This window comes from Rhinopithecus roxellana, chromosome 9, assembly GCF_007565055.1.
Source record: "Rhinopithecus roxellana isolate Shanxi Qingling chromosome 9, ASM756505v1, whole genome shotgun sequence".
In the NCBI taxonomy this organism is placed as follows: Eukaryota; Metazoa; Chordata; class Mammalia; order Primates; family Cercopithecidae; genus Rhinopithecus; species Rhinopithecus roxellana.
This window is the reverse complement of record NC_044557.1, coordinates 3,886,881-3,904,588: the sequence shown is the minus strand read 5'-3', so window position 1 is coordinate 3,904,588 and position 17,708 is coordinate 3,886,881. Positions and strand designations below refer to the sequence as shown.

At 38.2% G+C, this 17,708-nt stretch overlaps 1 long non-coding RNA gene across 1 annotated transcript in view; it reads left to right on the top strand.

Annotated features, from left to right (window-relative positions):
* Positions 1–1,593: 1,593 nt before the first annotated feature.
* Positions 1,594–17,708, top strand: part of LOC104657928 — a 42,917-nt gene continuing 26,802 nt past the window's right edge. The window contains exons 1-2 of the long non-coding RNA XR_747363.2: positions 1,594–1,769; positions 9,336–9,543. This is a non-coding gene — a long non-coding RNA (uncharacterized LOC104657928). The remainder of the gene's footprint in view (positions 1,770–9,335; positions 9,544–17,708) is intronic.

The window sequence follows — 17,708 nt, the reverse complement described above, 5'->3', positions numbered from 1 at the left end:
TGAAGCAGGGCAAGCACATCACATAGCAAAAGCAGAAACAAGAGAGAGTGAGGGGGTGGGGGTGCCATATACTTTTAACAACCAGATATGAAGAGAACTCACTCACTACCACAAGTGCATTGCCAAGGCATGAGGGATCCACCTCTGTGACTCTAACAGCTCCCACCAGGCCCCACCTCCAACACTGGGGATTACATTTCGGCATGAGATTTGGGCGAGTATGAACGTCCAAACTATATCAGGACTCTCCAAGTTCCTTTTACATCCAGAGTCAGGAGGATCAGGATCTCCTGAGAGAATGATAGAATGACTGGTCATCAGAGCTGTGTGGTGCTCTTCAGAGCGCTCCAGCTCTTCCTCAGGCCTGGTTAGTTCAGCTTCCATGGGGACAGCTTTCTAATCAACCTTATATCCCCATCAATTCTTTTACTAAATCACAGCAGCTTAAGTATCCTATTATCTTAATTCCTTTGCCTCTGAAAAAATGACTAATTAACTGAATGAGTAACTCATTTAATAAAATTTAGGCATTAAATAATTTCCTTGGTTCACCATCTTAAAATTACTTACCATGTGACAGTTACTGCACTGGCCTACAAGGATGCAAACATGCATAGAACAAAGCCCTCAACCTCAAGGACCTCAAAATATAATATAATACAAATACATACACAATCAATTAGAAGAACATGTGAAGGGTACAGTAAGAGAAGCGTTTTCAGGATGCAATGGGCTTGGCATAAATGTTAGGGAGCAGAGAAAAGATAAAACTACTAATTATTGACCACCTATGTGATTTTCATACCACCTTTAACAACAAAGATTATTGAATCCATTTCAGAGATAAGGACCCTGAGAGTTAAGGAGCTGGTGACATTTTTAAATTCAGTTGCCTAGCCAAACGCAAGGCTAAGAAAAGCCCCCGTGTCAGTCAAAATTCACTGCTTCAAGATCACTTAGTGCCTGCTTGGCAGAAAGCAGCTCAGAACCTTACATCTGAACTCAACTAAACCTCATGCATTTCCTCTGCAGTGCCTTCTACATCTGCCGCCAGATAATTTCTGAAAAGTCCATGAACATCCATAGGAAGGGGCATTACATTTTTTTCAAGCACTCCATTATGAACATCGGTATTATATCATATTTACGCCTTCTCTTGCCAAGTATATTAAATTTGACACATTTACTATACATTTTTATTCCTTCTCTAGATCTGATTGAAACAGAGGGATTTTCTCTAATTAGTTTAGGTATTAGAATTTATGTACCATTCTGGATCTACCCACAGACCTATTGGTGTTACAGGTAGAGTGTAAATGCTAGTCGTTATCATGACAAAACACCAAGAAACACTTAGGCAATGTAAAGTTGTAATTTGAAGAGTTTATAGAAGAATCGAAAATAATTTGAATCATGAAAGATTCCACTATTAGCAGCTTCTGGGATGGTCTCAGCAACACATAATGCTTTGTATATTTCTCCCCTAGCTGTCCTTCTACATGACTCTATTTTAACAGGCAAAAGCAATTAAAGTCAGTATTTTGGAACTTAGTTCATCTTCTTTGTCATTCCTCCTTCTTGTCTTCACCCTACATCCAATATGTCATTAGTACACACCACTCAATGCCCTGGCCTTGAGCAAGTCTCAGCAGAGGTGAAGAGAGAGAAAGAATTTCTAGGAAGGAGGGCCACCTACCAATAGAGTGTGAAGGACTTTGCACCAGGATGCAAGGATCCCAGAGACTGCCCATGCTTTCTGGCCTTTGAAGGTGTATATAGTAGCAACTTAGCCACAAATACAAGTGTGTATTCTCTAATAAGAGCCATTATCATCAAAGAAGTAGAAAGCTGGCCCTTGGTTAAAGGAAGGGGCTTTATGAGATGCTAAAACAAACTGCTTTCAGCTCTTTATAAATGCTGAAAGCCTCGGCAGGGCCAGATGGAAAGAAATTACTCTTGTGGCTATATCAGGGCTTTTTCTCATGTTTATGGAGTAATATGTTGCACATGCAAACAGAAATAGGCTTCTACAGCAGGAACCCTGTAACACTGACATGGGTGTTGGAGAAGAGAAATTTTTTTTTTTTTTTTTTTTTTTTTTTTTTTTTTTTTTGAGGCAGAGTCTCGCTCTGTAGCCCAGGCTGGAGTGCAATGGCACAATCTGGGATCACTGCAAGCTCCGCCTCCCGGATTCATGCCATTCTCCTGCCTCAGCCTCCCGAGTAGCTGGAAATACAGGTGCCCACCACTACGCCCAGCTAATTTTTTGTATTTTTAGTAGAGATGGGATTTCACCGTGTTAGCCAGGATGGTCTTGATCTCCTGACCTTGTGATCCGCCCGTCTTGGCCTCCCAAAGTGCTGGGATTATAGGTGTGAGCCAGCACGCCTGGCCGGAGGAGAGATATTTTACTCGGTTTAACTTACCTGAGCACCAGAATCTTGGCTATAATAGGTATGTTCTAATAAACCAAACTAGCTACATATTTAATTTCTGGACAGGGTGATCTTGTTTTCACATTATTCTCAAGTGATGTCAAGTATACAAATCTTAAATGCACAGCTTGGTTCATTTTTCCGTATGTGTACACCTGTGTATCTGCCACCTTCTTAAAAATACATATTTTCTTAAGCCCCAATGTGTCTCTAGCTCCTCTTTCTGGAGGGATTCTTTTCTGTATGATTGATTGCATAAAGTTGATCTTATTTTTGAATAATAAATAATCTCTCATTCAAAAATGGTATCTAGAAAGAAAAATACAAAGTAAAGATAATCCTGATCTTTTAAAAATTTTCTTTGTTTTAAGTCACCCCACAGATCCTTGTTACCAGGAAACCCATAGCCACTCAATCAGGGTTACAAAGGGAAACATAGTCTGAATTCTCATCTGTCTGACTTTCTTTTTACCTCTGTACCAGTGAGTCAGTGTCTTGAATCAAGGTCTCTCCCAAAGAGTTTTTATGCATTGGCTCAAGATGAATTTCTTAAGTTCCAAGTCTTTTTTCAGTTGATTTGAATGGAAAGAGTTCGTTTCTTTAATATAACCCCCCAAATACTGGAAATGGCCATGGAATGTTGTATCTCTTTCCCCCATAACATGAATAAGCAGTGTCTTTTCTGTGTTCCCTATGACAGTAATGTTCTGTCTGTAGGATCAACATAATCAATGCCTCCTGAGGTGATGAGAAGTATTTTATCCTCATTTGGCAGGAAGTATTCTTCCTGCCTGGACCCTCCATCTTCAGAGTGCTATAAGACTCCATGTGTGATTACATTAAATCCACTCCACCCATCCCACAGCAATAACTTCTAATGATAAGATGGTTATTTGATGCCAAATACCTTGTGAACTCATGAGGCAAAAACAACTATAATTCATTTAACCAGAGTTTTATATTTCACCAGGTAACTCACCATACATTAATTCACACAACTTTCCTGTGGAATAAGGTATTTTCAGTAGCTTCATTTAATGCATGAACTGTAGGAGACTTCAGAAAGTTAAGGAATTCTTCCAACACAAGGCAGAGCTAGGGTCTGAAGTATTCTAATTCCAAACCCTATTCACATCTCATACATAAATGTGCTACTCTGTCTCCATCCAGGATAAATTTTGGAGATGTTGAATCTAGCTGGATGAAATCAGTCTTCTATCTTTATTTCTGTTGCTTGTTGGTAAATAGATTGTGCTGTTGTTTGTTTTCATTTACCTGAGGTTAAAATGCATGAACAAAGTTTTTAGCGAAACCGGTAAGTTTCAAGGTTTAAGGAGAAGCAACGATAGATGCAAAAACTCCTTGTGACACTGTTCTTTCTGCTCTTGTATTGAAAGTGTCTTACTGAATCACAAAGGTGACATATTAGTCTCTTACTTAGTGCTGCTGTTATTCTCTCATCTTTCGCAGATGGAATTAAAAACTCGTAACTAAGCGGAAAGGAGCTTCATGCTCTAACACCTCTCCATATTTATCTACCCTCTTAATGCACTCACATACATTCTCTCAAAAACTGTACTTTAGTCAACCTGATCACCTGATCTTCTTTTTTTTCCCCACCCCCGAGATGGAGTCTTGCTCTGTCGCCCAGGCAGGAGTGCAGTGGCATGATCTCAGCTCACTGTAACCTCCACCTCCTGAGTTCAAGCAATTCTCCTGCCTCAGTCTCCCAAATAGCTGGGATTACTGGCATGTGCCACTGCACCCGGCTAATTTTTGTATATTTAGTAGACACGGGGTTTCACCATGTTGGCCAGGCTAGTCTCGAACTGGCTGGTCTTGAACTCCTGACCTCGTGATCTGCCCGCCTCGGCCTCTCAAAGTATTGGGGGGTTACAAGCATGAGCCATCACACCTGGCCAACCTGATATTCTTTTATTTCCTCACACAGTATGTTCTTTCTCATTTCCAGGCCACTATGCATGCACTTTTCTCTATCCTGTTCATTTCCCCTACTCTTTGCTTAGTTGGCTTTATCACATCTTAGCTTACAAGTCCTTCCTTTGAGAAATTCTCCCTTCTGATTGGTTGTTTTTGGCTTGTCTAATCATTCCTAGCACATACTAGGTTCTAAGTAAATTTTTGATAAATAAAAGAAAATTATCAGGTATAGAATAACATGGGAAAGAGAAGTGCAGATAATAAGTCTGGATTTTTAAAAATTATTTTTAGAAAGAAGGAATGCTAAGATTGAAAATTTGGCAGATGTAAAAAGCTTTTTATAGTTTTCATTCTACGTTTTTAGCCATTTTCTCCCCCTGAGGACCACTCTCTAAACTCCAATAAATCAATACAGTGTCCCATTTCCTCACTATTCAACAAAGATATACTATGCATTCCTGGCTTGGCACTGATCTAGAGGTTGGGGATATGGCAGTGATCAAGACAGATGAAACGCACCCCATCATGGAGCTTAGTCATGGGGAATAGGAGAGACAATGACCAAGTGCATAGTTTCAGATAGTGGTAAATATTATTAAATAAAGTGTGAGGGGAAGAAAATATGATTGATACGGAGTCACTTGGGTCACTTTTAAAGAAGGCCCTTCTGAAGAAGGGCCAACAGATCAAAGACCTGAATCATGTAAGAGCATGAGCCAAGCAAATATTTGGAAGAAAGCACTCCAGGAACAGGGAACAGCAAAAGCAAAAGCTGTGAGAGAAGAATGAGGTGTATGGACGCATCAATCAGAGTGCTATGAGAAACAGAGCAATATTATAACTAGGTTTTATGTATAATAATATATATAAAACCTATGTATAATAGTGTTCTATTTACATATTGTGCTCTCTCTCTCTATATGTGTGTGTGTATATATATATATGAAAATGGTGCAAGCCAATTCCTTGAAAGAAATCAATCGCTCTCTCTCTATCATTCACATTTCATACACACACACACATATGTGTATATTTGTGTATACACGTGTGTGTGTGTCTATGAAATGTGAATAGAGATTGATTTCTTGCAAGGAATTGGCTTGCACCATTGTACACACACACGCACACACACACACACACACATATATATATAGAGAGAGAAAGAGTGCAATATGTAAATAGATTAATATTTTACATAGGTGTTATATATATAATTACACATAAAACCTATATATAATGTTGCTCTGTTTCTCATAGCACTGATTATTAGTGTGTGTGTGTGTGTGTGTGTGTGTGTGTATATATATGTATATATATATATATATATAGAGAGAGAGAGAGAGAGAGAGAGAGAGAGAGAGACAGAGAGAGACAGAGAGAGACAGAGAGAGATTTATTCCAAGGAATTGGCTTGCATTAGGGCCTGGCTAGGTAAGTCTGGAATCTGTAAGGAAGACCATTAGGAAACTCTCTGGTGAGAGTTGACTGTAGTTTACAAGAGGAATTTCCTCTTCTTACAGAAACCTCAGCTCTGCCCTTGAAGTCTTTCATTGGATTGAATCAGGCCCACACAGATTATCGAGGCTAATAGCCCTTACTTAAACCCAACTGATTGTAGACGTTAATCACATCTACAAAATACCTTCACAACAACACCTGAAATGTTGTTTGAGTAAATGTGTGAAGACTATAGCCTGCCCAAGTTGTCGTACAAAATCACAATGAGATGATGTATACCAGGAAGAGCAGTAAAAGGACCTGTAATGTCAGTGAAGCAAGCCAGGAAGAATCATGAGATGAGATAGAAAAGGTGTACAGGGGCAAGATTATGCATTGCCTTGAAGGCTATGGTAAGGAGTTCACATTTTGGGAAAATGTTGGATTTCAAGTAAGAGGTTTCACAGTCTATTAAATGTTAAATTTTCAGGCCAAGAACAGTGGCTCATGCATGTAATCCCAGCACTTTGAGAGTCTGAGGCAAACAGATCACTTGAGGACAGGAGTTCGAGACCAGCCTGACCAACATGGAGAAATTCCATCTCTACTAAAAATGCAAAAATCAGCCGGGTGTGGTGGTGTGTCCCTGTAATCCCAGGTACTCAGGAGGTTGAGGCAGGAGAATTGCATGAATCCAGAAGGTGGAGGTTGCAGCAAGTCAAGATCGCGCCACTGGGCTCCAGGCTGGGTGATAGAGTGAGACTCTGTTTCAAAAAAAAAAAAAAAAAAAAAAGTAGATTTTTAAAAGATTGCTGTGGCTGTAATGAGAAAAATAGAAAAATAGCTTCCAACAGACAAAGTACTTACAAGACTATTGCTTTGGTCTATGATACAAATGTGGATGGTTTGGATTAGGGTGGCAGAGGTGGAGGTAGGAGTATATTATTTCCAGGATATAATTTGAAGGTAGAGACAGCAAGCCTTACTGATAGATTTGGTGTGCTAAGTAAAGGCGAAAAATAAAGAAGCAAGGATGACGTCCAGATTTTGGACCCAAGTCATTAGAATGAAGATATCATAACCAATACAGGAAAGACTAGTGAAGGATGAGTATGTGGGGACATCAGAGGTTGAGTTTTTGATATACTATTTTGAGATGTCTTTTAAGCACCCAGCTAGTGATGTTGAGTCAGTAGTTTGATATATGGATGTGAAGTTTAGGAAGGGTGGTGGTGGAAGGTGAATTTAGGATTATCAGCAAATTCTAAGCCATGAAACCCTCTAAGAATAGAAGGAGAACCTAGCAAAGGAGGCTACTAAGGAACAAAGAAGGAGAGAGAAGAGTCAAGAGAGGATGCTAAGTGGAGAAATGGTCCATGAAGGAATAACAAACTATACAAACACCAAGACGTTAATAGATTTCTAAACTGGCTGACAACTGTATCCCAATTTATGACTCAGACTAAAACAGCTCAAAAGTGTGATAGGCCCAGAAAAAACTGGGGTGGGCTGAAGACTTTTAATGGGTATATCCTTCACACCAAAGTATCCCTTTCATCACTATGTCCATTGCCTATTACTTTTCCCTAGCTTATCTCCTCCCAACCTAAAACCTCTATTATATCTATACTTCTTTAAACACTCTAAATATAATAAGAAATAAAATTCAATTGGGTCCCGTGGCTCATGCCTGTAATCCCAGCTCTTTGAGAGGCCACTAGAGGATTGCTTAAGCCCAGGAGTTTGAGATTAGTTTGGGTAACATTGAAAGACCCCCCCATCTCTACAAAAAATTTTAAAAATTAGCCAGATGTGGTGGTATGTACCTGCAGTCCTAGCTACGGTTGAGGTGGGAGGATCACTTGAGCCCAGGAAATCAAGGCTGCAGTGAACTATGATTGCACAACTACACTTCAGCCTGTGTGTGTGTGTGTGTGTGTATACACACATATATATATTTGTTATTAACTCTACATATATATGTTATTAACTCTAACAAATATATATATTTGTTATTAACTCTACCTCTATCTATGATTTTATGTATGGAAGAGAAAGCCGGGGGAGGCTGAAATCTTGGCAGATTGAGAATGGAACCATTGATGGTGGTAAGGAAGAAGAGTAGAAATGCATGTTGTTATGGGATGGATAGTGTGAGACACAAGGGAAATTACATAGAAAACATGTGTTAAATATATGTAAGCAGTATGCAAACATAAATCAGTGTTGTAATTCTACTGCAGTGAGCTCTCCAGCAGATTCTCACCTCCTTGACACAGGGCTACCTAATGATCATATTTACAATGCCTTATATAGTACTTGGCACACTCTATGCTCTCAATGTTTTTCAGATAAATTAGTGAAGGCTTTGGCATGATAAGAAGCATACCATTTGGGAGCTGCAAGTCATCTTACAGACTCTCTGGTACAACTCCTTTCTTTTATAGTTATAGAAAATTGGTCTTACAGAGATGACATAATTTGTGCAACGCCATCTAGTAATATTGAAAGAAGACAGATTTTATAAAATTTGACTCCAGAAATGGCTTAGCTATTCAACAACAAGTATTCGTGGCAATTAATTATGACATATAACACTTGAAAAACTGCCTCTTGAAATTCTGAATTTATTAAAAAGAATAAACCAGGTTGTATAACCAGACTTTCAGATCCAAGACTGAGGCAGTTTGAATTGAAAGAGGCCCACAGGAAATAGTTTTCTGATGAAAAGTAAAGATGGGAAAGGGGATCGATTTCTTAAAACTTCAGATTATTAGAAATGAGTAATATGATAGAAAAGCCAAAGAGAGGGAAAGAAAAGGTTGTGTTATTTTGTTTTATTGTTTGTTTCAGCAGTAGTGATTCAATACAGTGTGAGTTAAGGCCTTTGTCAAAAGTTCCAAAACATTTTTTCCATGTGTATACCTATTATATCTGTCCTTGAGATATGAGCTATGTGTTGTTATTCAGACTACTAAACTTTTAAACTTCAGGGTCTTCCTCTGGAAAGCTGGAAAAAATAACAGGTATCCACTGGTGAGGACTGAATGTGACAATCTAGGTGAAGTGCTTTATTTGTGCAGAACTCACTCCAGGTAACATTGTAAACAACATTAAGCAAAAAGTAGCTGGCCGCAGTGGGAAGAACACGGGCATAGACCCTGGCATCCTACAGCCTGGGTTCCCATGCTGTCTCTGCTTCTCCAAGTAACTGTACATGTGTCATGTTCGGTCTTTGAAGTTCAGTTTTTCATATGAAATATGGGTGTGGTAATGACTAAATCCCAGGTTTTCTGCAGGAATTGATAAAATGTACATAAGAGAAACTAGCATTTAGTTATTCTTTATGTCTGTTGTCTCCTCTGTCACCCCATTTTTGTCCCTCCCTGATCTTCCTAGCCCCCTTTGTCCTGGTGGATCACCCATGCCTTATTCCCAAATGGCCTGCCCCTTAAGAGATCAGTCAAAACCTCCTCAAATATACGGGCAATAAACACTCTAATATGTTATTCCTCCCCTCAGGTTTGCATTTTAATGGCAATCCTTGAAAACCTAAAAGCCTTAGAAACCAGAAGAAATCAATGTTTAATGATGGAACTTGAAACATTATGACAAAGGAGAAGGAGCTGAAAGGAATTTTTAGACTTCACTGAGTACAACCAATTCATCTTCTGCATGAGCAAACTTAGAAGGAGAGAGAGAAATGACAGGTGTCACACTACAGCCCCAGGTCAGTAACTCAGGCAGGGATTCAGGTTATCAGACTCATAACAGGATGCTCTGCCTAACGTGCCATTTGCTTTGAGGGAAGACTCAGCAGTAGCTACCTTACTACCAGCAGCCAAGATTTGCTGTCCTTTCTACCAAATGCTCATATCCAATAGCAGCTGGATAAGTTCCTGAGCCCAGCACTCTCCTGAGCCTCTCATCCTAGAGAGCAGTATATTAAATTGATTATTTATCACCTAGAAATAGCAAGGGCACTGACAATGCCTTACTAGGAGAATACTCACTAATCAATTACTATCAAACAATTAGCCGTTCTTCTGGGACCATCCTATTGCAGGAAGGGATTAATTGGCTTTATTTATTTATTTTTGAGATGGAGTCTTGATCTGTCACCCAGGCTGAAGTACAATGATGCAATCTCAGCTCACTTCAACCTCCGCCTCCTGGGTTCAAGCAATACTCCTGCCTCAGCCTCCCTAGTAGCTGGGATTACAGGCACATGCCACCACGCCTGGCTACTTTTTGTGTTTTTAGTAGAGATGGGGTTTCACCATGTTGGCCAGACTGGTCTCGAACTTCTGACCTCAGGTGATCCTCCTGCCTCAGCCTTCCAAAGTGCTGGGATTACAGGCATGAGCCAGCATGCCTGGCCCAGCTTTATTTTTATTTTACCCCATTCTGAAGAAGCAGCCAAGCTTTAAAAGCAAATATTTTAAAAAAGGAAAAAAGAAACGTAACAAGTTATCTACTATATTTTTTCCCCATCCCAAGTTAGCTCAAAGGTTGGAGAAGACTCTCTTCACTCTAATTATAGTCTTTATGTTAACTTAGAAACTTGGACTTTAGTTTCTAATGGTGAGAGAGAAAATAAAAGATGCCAGGAACCTGCTGGGTTCTCTGATAATTGGGAGGTTGAGGTGAGAGGGTGAGAGGCTGAGGTGGTAGGATGGCTTGAGGTCAAGAGTTACCAGTCTGGGCAACATAGTGACCCCATCTATACAAAGTAGAAAACACTAGCTGGGCTGTAATCCAGCTACTCAGAAGGTTGAGCCCAGGAGTTCGAGGCTGCAATGAGGTATCATTGCTCCACTGCACTTCAGCCAGAGCAACAGAGCAAGATAAAAATTTTAAAAATGCCAAGAAACTAGAAATCACCTGTATTCTGGAGGGCTTATTTAGAAAACTATGGAATGTAAATGACACATATAACCTACAAAATGATAGAATTTCGCCTGAGTTAAACCTCTTCTTTCAAGTCATACAGCTGCCCTTCAGACCTGACCCTCAATTTGTCATCTCTCAGACCTTGATTTTTGTAAAGCTTTAGGTATTTGGCAATATCAGTTTGGTCCTCCTTTAAACAACTAAGAAAGCCATTCTGGGTAAACAATTCTTTTGTAAAGGACCAATTCCAAACAAAGGAAGGGGGAGAGGCAAAAAGATGAGGTAAGATAATGAATTATTTTAAATTATAAGGCCAAGAATGGGAAAGGGGACATAGGAGTGGAATCATAGAAACAGTAAAAGGAAAGTGGGAGGATCATGTTACAAAGACATAAAAAAGAGTAAAGATGATGAGAGAAACTGTAATAAAGTTGTCAGAGGAAGATCAGAGACAAGGCAAGTTAAGAGAGTTAAATAAAAAATAGAATTTGCATAAGAAGGGATTTACAAGACTTGAAAAAATACAAAGTAAAAGATCTAATAAAGATTATTGGAAAACAAATGAACATGGCAACGACAAGGTTCTGCAAAGAACAATAAATGCATTACAGATTATAAAAGCACTGCGAGAAAAACATCAGAGAGAAACCGCATGGTGAATTAAAAAAAGAAAAATCAAGTTCAGCCACAGAGGAACCAACATGATGAAGACAAAAAGGATAAAAGTGTTGAGGAAGTGACAGATACTAAGACAACACACAGAAGGCATGAGAGCACTACTCATAGCATAGAAAAGCAAAAGTGGGTGATGGGTGTAAGGAAAATGTAAACTGCAAATAGGCTGAGTTTTGTTTTTGTTTTTAAATCTACTGCAAAAGCATTCGATATTGCTTGAAAGAACATCAACAGGATGATAAAAGTATTCTTAAGCTGTAATTAAGAGTTATTTATATATAAAAGCAGCTATTGCAATATTAGAAAAGTTATGTCAGGGACCCTTATATCACCATAAATATCCAGCGAGATGATTCTGCCTGTATTCACAATTTAGCTACATTATCAACCTCCCTGCAGAGGAGAAAAAGAAAATAGTTGTGAACTCTTTCTTTACACATATGACATGAGGTTTTGGACATTTGAAAGAACAGGACTGAGTTCTAAGTACATTGCTATCAAAAACAAGGTAGCATGTTTTCATCTACATCATCCTTCCTCCAACTCCAAGACCTAAGCAAAATTATAAAGTCTGAAGAATTGCCTGCTCCACAATGCTCAGACATTCCTGTCTCATGTACCATGAGCGTTGACACCTATTTATCCAGGGTCTTTCTCTGGTACCCTTTACTTTGGACAATGCCCACATCAGTGCAGAATATCAGATGTCAAAATTGTAGGCCATTGCTTCCAGACAGAACATGAATTCTCTCTTTAATTAACAATGGGTGGAGAACTCTCTTGATTCTACCATTTGATGGCCTTCTAATGATATTTTAAGAATCTTCCAAGTTTATAGTATTACGGAATTCTAGATTGTAAACAGAGTGGGAATATCAAATTCTAGATTGTAAAGAGACTGGGAATATCAAATAATATCAAATTATTTCATAGATGTGGAGAGATCAAGGCCAACAGTGGTGAAGTGACTTAATCCAAAAGGTGACACTCATATATCAGAACCTCTCCTGGGTGCCCTATGAGAAAAATGTATTTTACTTAGACAGATTGTACAAAAAAAAAAAAAAAAAAAAAAAAAAAAAAAAAAAAAAAAAACAAAAACAAACAAACAAAAAAAAAAAAAAAAAAAACCTCTTAAAACTGTCATAGGACAGTAAAGGAATTGACATAAAAATTAAGCAGATATAGAAGATTTGGCTTATGGAAAATCAAACATATTTCATTGCACTAAGCAAGTAGCTCCCAATATTTCTTAATCCACAGTGCTCACAATGTCTCAATAATTTTTTACAGCACACTTGGGCAAAAATGAAGACCTAACAGTTCAGTTTATTAAAGTAGATCCAAACACCTTAGCAAGTATTTATGTCTTAACAATTTATTAGCACTCTGAAAATATAATACACATAAAATTAAAAAATATTCTTATTTCATTCTTATCCCCAAAACTATAGTCGCCTCTTATCCACAGTTATACTTTCACAGTTTCAGTTAACGCCATCAACTGTGATCTGAAAACATTATTTTGAGAGAAAGAGGAGGAGAAAACATTCACATAATTTGCATTACAGTATGTTGTTATAATTGTTCTAACTTGTCATTAGTTACTGTTTCTAATCACTTACAGTGCCTAACTTATAAATTAAAGTTTATTAGAGATGTATATGTATAGGAAAAAACACAGTATGTGTATAGTTTCGTACTGTCCACGGTTTCAGGCATCCATCGGGGGTCTTGAAATATATTTCCTATGGATAAGGGGGCACTACTCTATTTGGGGTTGGCATGTGAGCACTGTTAGGTACTGCACGACTTCTCAAACCTTAGAATCAGATTGCATACAGCCATCTTCATTTCCTGTTCCACCCCAGTTTTCATCCCATATTTGCTTTTTATCAAACCTGCTACAAACTCAACTTCACAAAGATATGTCATTGAAAGGAAGGTGCCATGACATGGTATGGAGTACCACTACACAGCGTTTGGGAAACACAGGTCAAAATCCTCGCTTTGATCTTAGAGGAGTATTCTCTTCATTAATGGTGACAAAGAGGAAGGGATTAAACCCTAACAACACATCAAAAGTATTTTTCTATTATGTTATATTACATTATGCCAAAAAACCCTTTGGGGTCTCTATTTTATGAGGTATGTAAGAATTTCCCAACTAGCCTGCTCAGTTGTCTTTAGAACTGGAGTCAGCCCGGGTTTGGAGCAAAACTTTAAAAATCTCTAACTAGAGTCAGTATATATTCAGGATTTGATTGTTTTCTTTGTTTTGATGAAATTCTAAAGCAGGAGGCAAAAAAGCACATCCTGTAAAATAAAGAACAATTTCAACCTGAATTTCTCTTAATGACCTAATAGGTCTTCATAACATCAGTGGAGTAATTTCCCCATCACACCTGACTTGATCCTCACAGCAATCATATAAAAGGCAAAGGCATTATTAGTATTTCTATTTTACCTACCACGGTTTTGTAAGAATGATAGTAAGTAATCAGTCCATTAATTGATAAATCAAAAGGTTTTATTGGGTACAATGCCAATATTTGGCATTATGCCAAAAACTGCCACATTCAAGAGGAGTATGAAACATGCTTTCACCCCTAAAGAAGACCTATACTAACTGTTGAAAGATGGTCTATATACATTCAACAATTAATAAGTTTATAGAAAGCAATAGTGACAGTAACACTATAGAACAATTAATGAATGAAACAACCTGGCAGTTGTGGGGTGCTGGCAATAAATACAAAGAGTTAAACCACAGAGAGAATAATGTGGCTGCAGTGCTCCTGCAGTACCGAGCTTTATGCTCAGTACTAAGGTCACCAGTAAAGAATCTCAAGGACACTCCAAGTTCACTTACCCGATTTATATCTGGAATGACTGGGAGGACTCAAATAAGCATGGTTTTTAATTTCAGTTGTTATATTGCTGCAGAAAACAATATGGTGTAGTAGACAAAGTTGCTTGTCACTTTATCAGTCTTCATATTGCAATCAAGAAGTTCTAACCCTAAGAAAATAGAAGCAAGTAGATGAATTCTTCCCAGTAATCGACTAAAAATATCTTCAGACTTTATTTAATATAACTAAAATGGGGGCAGGAAAATGGGCAAATATACTGGAATGATGAATAAAAAAAATCTCGGAATTGTACCTTATTTCAACGAAACTTAGCAGGAATATTGTATCTTAAAGATCAGGGATGAGTAATGTAGAACAGGCAATAAACAAGTGCAGGGTCACTTTCAGACACAATCTTAGTCAGCCTCCAGGTGGAAAGGAAACAGCATATAACTCAGGTATACTTGAGAGAACACATTTTGGCTCACCACCAAGGGGCTGAATGGTTTAAGGTACAGGTATAAGGTCCTCACACCCACGATTAGGTCAACAATACAGTCATGGAAAAAAAAAAAAAAAAAAAAAAAACCTTCTCAAATACTCTAAGCTGAGTGTATCTGCTTCTTCTTGCCACTTAAATGTGATATTTTCCACAGTTAGACACTTCGTGCTCCCTTTCCTCCTCTTATTCTACACTGTCTTCCTTGGCCGTATCATATACTTTCACATCTTTAGCTACTACCCAAAATTTAGATTCTGATGAGAAAGATGCCAACTTTAACCTTTAACCCATACATACTGATCTGAGTATTTGACATCTCATTTTATTTTTTCTCTTTAAACACCCTTCTTTCTTTCCTTCCTTCCTTCCTTCCTTCCTTCCTTCCTTCCTTCCTTCCTTCCTTCCTTCCTTCCTTCCTTCCTTCCTTCCTTCCTTCCTTCCTTCCTTCCTTCCTTCCTTCCTTCCTTCCTTCCTTCCTTCCTTCCTTCCTTCCTTCCTTCCTTCCTTCCTTCCTTCCTTCCTTCCTTCCTTTCTTCTTCTTTCGTTTCTTCCTTTTTCCTTTCTTCCTCCTGCCCTCTCTCTCTTTCTTCCTCTCTTTCTCTCCTTCCTTCCTTCCTTTCCCTCTTATTACCAAGATCTCTCTCTCTTCTAGTCTCTTCTGGGCTTTAGACTCACAATTTTCCCCCTCACTTACACCATGGCAGTGTTTATTATTGTTTTTACTGTTTTCGTTATAAACTATTAAAATATATGTAATATTAATCCATATATTTATTTATAAATAGTTATTTTTGCTAGCAAACAAATATAAAAAATGCTAACATTTAGCCACATTTGCTGAATATCTTTTTTACACAAAAATTAAAGTAGCATAGTTTTTATTATTTGATTTTAAATTTGAATTCTAAAATTTTAATGATTTGATTATTCCCCTCACAAAAACTTAAAGATAACATCACAAACTCTTTTTCTTTTTTTTTTTTTTTTTTTTTTTTTTTTGAGACGGAGTCTTGCTCTGTCACCAGGCTGGAGTGCAGTGGCATGATCTCAGCTCACTGCAACCTCTGCTTCCCTGGTTCAAGTGATTCTCCTGCCTCAGCCTCCTGAGTAGCTGGGATTACAGGCATGTGCCACCACGCCCAGCTAATTTTTGTGTTTTTAGTAGAGATGACATTTCACCATGTTGGCCAGGATGGTCTCGATCTCTTGACCTAGGCCTCCCAAAGTGCTGGGATTGCAGTCGTGAGCCACCGTGCCCGAACAACATCATAAACTCTTTCACATAACTTACCACCCTATCATGATCTTTCTCCCCTCTACTTCCTCCTCTCTAGCCTCACTTCTGCCCACCTCCCAGGTGCTCTATCCTCTTACCTACCAAGCTACTAGCAATGCCTTTGCGTGGGCTGCTCCTTTTACTAGAAACATTTTTTCCCACGGTATTCAGCATACCTTTCAAAACTTAACTGACACCTACATAACATAACAAGTGGTATAAAACATATACACATCAAATCTTTCTACTTCTAAACCTCATCTATATTTGTTTCAACATATCCTAGAGTAAGCTTGTGTGATGAGGATGGAGCAGACACAAAAGGTCATCCAGTGCAATGGATACTAAGAAAAGAAGGTACTTGATCCTGTGCGCATATAAAAATATCAAACAGACAAAAAAATTCACAGAACTCCTGGGACATCCGGGAACCAAGGACGAGGTCAGGGGTCTGAAGGAAGACAACATCTATAACAATGATCAAGATAACAGTCTCTAAGGTCAGACTTTCAGAATTCAATTCTAACTCCACCACTCTCCTGCCAGATAAGATTAGGCGAGTTATGCAACCCTCTGTGCTTTGCTTTCCTCATCTAAAGAGGATACCTCCTGCATATTGTTGTTGTAATGGTTAAATATGATAATCCATATCAAACTGATGAAAGAAATTGACACGTAGTCAACTTTAAATAAGTATCAGCTAGTATTTTCATTACTCATTAGATAGCCAAAGATCAGTAAAAGAATGACTTGCTGTGGAACAAGCTAGTCTGATAAAATTCAGATCTTAGACAACAAAAAAACGAGGAAATCATGCAGAAACTTTTTGGAGAAATACAGTTTTCAAAATAATATGCTGGAAATAATTTATTATTATAAAATGGTATATGATAGAAAGGGCCCCCGTGAATTAATATTAAAAAAGAAAAAAGAATTAACTCTGTGAATTAATATTAAAAAAGAAAAAAAAAAAAAAGCTAATGCAAGGCGCAGTGCCTCGTGCCTGTAATTCCAGCACTTTGGAAGACCAAGGCAGGGGGTTTGGTGGAGCAAAGGAGTTCAAGACTAGCCTGGGTGACAAAGTAAGACCTTGTCTCTACAAAAAAGAATATAATTAGCCAGTAATTGAATTGCATGTAACACAAAGGATAAATGCTTGGAAAGATGGATACCCTGTTCTCCATCATCTGATTATTTCACATCGCATCCCCTGTATCAAAACATCTCATGTACCTGGTAAATATTTACAACTACTCTGTACCCACCAAAATTAGAAATTTAAAAATTTTGAAAAAGTTAGCCAGGCCTAGAGGCAGACACTTGTAGTCCCAGCTACTAGAGAGATTGAAGCAGGAATATAGCTTGAGCTCAGGAGTTTGAGGCTGCTGGGAGCTATGATCAAGTCATTGCATTCCAGCCTGGGCAACAGAGCAAGATCTTGTCTCAAAAAATAAAATAAAATAAAGTCAAATTCAACTTTGAAAAAAAAAGAGGTTTTGAAAGACATTTTCTAAAGGAAAAGGTAAAAGATAGACTTTTAGCTTGGTATTGATGACACAGTGATAATGAATGAATGAAAGCTATCTGGACAAATTTGTCAACCCCTCTTTGGCTTCAAAACAGGGTAAGCTTCAAGATAGATAGATAGACAGATAGATAGATAGATAATAGATAGATAGATAGATAGATAGATAGAT